General features: G+C 42.3%; 1 pseudogene; it reads left to right on the top strand.

Annotated features, from left to right (window-relative positions):
- The first annotated feature begins 297 nt into the window (after window positions 1-297).
- On the top strand, window positions 298-1469 carry LOC102864151 (annotated as a pseudogene).
- The last annotated feature ends 1738 nt before the right edge of the window (window positions 1470-3207 follow it).

Consider the following 3207-nt stretch of genomic DNA (forward strand, 5'->3'; position numbering starts at 1 on the left):
TCTTCCTCTTTTATGTGGACACTCCACTTTTTCTGGAATTATATCCATTTTCATGGACTGACCCCTCCTAAAAACATGTCCAAAGTATATGAGGCCAAGTTCTTGGTGAAATTATGTGAAGCATGTGTGAAGCAAAGCTTCCTTGCCTATGAGGAACACTCTGGTTGCCCTTTCTTAAGATATATTTATTTGGATTCATTCCGTGGAGTCTAACTGAGCTTTTGGGGAAGTTGTCCTTGCTTTGCGTGTTTTCTTCGCCTCATCGCTCCTCTGTCCTTTCAGCGACACAACACCAAGATGAACGGGCAGATCAACGGCTTCCACAAGGCGTTCATTGAGGAGGGCACTTTTCTCTTCACCTCAGAGTCTGTGGGCGAAGGTCACCCAGATAAAATTTGTGATCAAATCAGTAATGCTGTCTTTGATGCCCACCTTCAGCAAGATTCTGATATCAAAGTGGCTTGTGAAACTGTTGCTAAAACCGGAATGATTCTACTTGCGGAAGAAATGACATCCTGGCCTGCTGTTGAGTACCAGTGGGTAGTTCATGAAACCATTAAACACATTGTCTATGATGACTTCCAAAGGGTTTGACTACAAGACATGTAATGTTCTTGTTGCCTTGGAGCAACAATCACCAGATATTGCTCAAGGTGTTCAACTTGATCGGAATGAAGAGGACATTGGTGCAAGAGATCAGGGCTTGATGTTTGGTTATGCCACTGATGAAACTGAAGAATATATGCCTTTAACAATTAGCATATAAACTTAATGCCAAACTTGCTGAACTATGCCGCAATGGCACTTTTCCTTGGTTACGCCCAGATTCAAGTGACTGTGCAATGCATGCAAGATTGAGGTGCTGTGCTTCCCATCAGAGTCCACACCATTGTTACATCTGTTCAACATGATGAAGAAGTTTGTCTTGATGAGATGAGGGATGCTTTAAAAGAGAAAGTCATCAAAGCAGTTGTGCCTGCGAAGTATCTTGATGAGGACACAATCTACCCCCTACAACCAAGTGGCAGATTTGTTATTGGTGGACCTCAAGGTGATGCTGATTTGACTGGTCGGAAGATAATTGTGGACACTTATGATGGTTGGGGAGCTCATGGAGGAGATGCCTTTTCAGGAAAGGATTGCACCAAAGTGGACCGTTAGGCTGCTTATGCTGCCCGTTGGGTGGCAAAATCTCTTGTTAAAGGAGGTCTTTGCAGATGGGTTCTTGTTCAGGTCTCTTATGCTATCAGAGTTTCTCACCATTATCTATCTCCATTTTCCATTATGGCACTTCTCAGAAGAGTGAGAGAGAGCTGTTAGAGATTGTGAAGAAGAATTTTGATCTCCGCCCTAGGCTCATTGTCAGGGATCTGGATCTGAAGAAGCCAATTTATCAGAGGACTGCAACCTATGGTCACTTTGGTAGGGACAGCTTCCCATGGGAAGTGCCCAAAAAGCTTAAATATTGAAAAAGTGTTAGCATTTTCCCCAGACTTCTTGGCGTAGGCTACAGAGAAGCCTTCAAGCTCGGAGGGAAAGGGCCCCTCTTCCTAAATTTTCCTGTCCTCTTACAGCTCCTGATCAGTTGCAGTCACTCTAGTCAATGACGTGAATTTAGCTTTTGTGGGGGACTGTAAATTGGGCTTGCTATTCTGTCCCTGGTGTTTTGTTCACCATTTTAATGAATTTAGTGAGCATAGGTGATCCATATAACTGCCTAGAAACAGACAACACTGTAGTAAATAATGCTTTGAAATAAAGCCTTTGTGACCTACCACCCAACCATCTAAAATTTAATTGCATTTTCTTAACCCACAAAATGCGGAGGGAAAAAAGTCCTTGTAATGTGCATGGAAATTCTCATAGTTCCATTATATAGCTTCTGTCTGGCAACACCATAGCTCTGTCAACATGAATTTGTAATGTCTTGAGCTCTATTATAAATGTGAAGCCTTCCCTTATCCTCCTCTTAACTTGATTAATTTCAAATCATGTAGTTTTCGTCAGGAAGTGTCCCCTATCCAAACAGTCTTGCATGTAACGCAAGTTCCAGTTGGAGCTCTAGCCTGATGTGAAGAAAAGGGCAGTTACCATTAAACCATCTCCCTGGTGCTTATGCTCTTAATTGGCACCTCTCTAAACAGCATCAAATCAAAATCTCTCCACTTTAAACTGTCTTGGAGGACGTACGTAATAAGGTTTTTATTTAGTAAACCAACCCTATGCATGGTTTCAGCACTAGCCAAACCTCACCAACTCTTAGCTCTAGGGAAACAGGCACTTGGCACCCTTGTGACGTCACAGGGTAGTACTTCAGGGTCTGTAGGTTGCACACTTTGGTACCAGATAATTGTTTGGGTTTTTTTTTTCTTTATAAGAAAGACTGAGTACTCCACACCGCACAATAACTCCCCCCAGGGTTTTAACTTTGTTTTGTTTTCAAAACCAGGTCCAATGAGCTTTCTGAACAGCTGGTGTAGCTACAGAGAAACCAGCTTCCTTCAGAGAGCAGTGCTTTTGGCGGGGAAAAGGAAATCCCTTCATACTTGAATATTTTCTAATTGCTTATTTATTGTATTCTGGGGTATGGCGTAAGTACAGAGAAGCCATCACCTCAGATGGCAGCTTTTACAAGATTTTTTTTTTCCTTCTCAACACCATGATTCCTTTAATATGTTTCCAGCATTCCCAGGTAGGTCAAGGTGTCCTACATAAAAAACCTTGGGTTAGACCTACACAAGGGAGTCTGGCTAGTGTTAACAGAAGGGAGGGCAGAGCTGGTGCGGCATGGAGGAAGCTGACTTGGCTGGTGTGATACAGAGAAGCCGGCTTGTTTACATGCTTATTCCATGACTGCCTGCCAGGATCTATTTTTTGGAGGTTCATTACGTATATCTGGTTCTCTCAATTCCAATAATTAAATGAAGATCTAAATAAAATGCTAGGTTCTACCTTAAAAAAATATATTTATTTGCTCTTTCAGCAGTCCATGGGATGTTCAGTACAATTCTTGGAAATTTTTTCCAATGTTTTATACTTGTTGTTATGTGCTGTTGAGTCAACTACGACCCACAGTGACCTTATACACAATAGCTCCAAACTCTTCTCTATTCTGAGCCAATCTCACTATCTCCGACACTCCTACCCTCATCACCTCAGTTATTGGATCAATCCATTTCATCGGGGTCTTTCTCTCCTGTGCTGTCC

The sequence above is a fragment of the Elephantulus edwardii genome, unplaced genomic scaffold, assembly GCF_000299155.1.
Source record: "Elephantulus edwardii isolate Elephantulus edwardi_28Jun2011 unplaced genomic scaffold, EleEdw1.0 scaffold00279, whole genome shotgun sequence".
Classification (NCBI taxonomy): domain Eukaryota; kingdom Metazoa; phylum Chordata; class Mammalia; order Macroscelidea; family Macroscelididae; genus Elephantulus; species Elephantulus edwardii.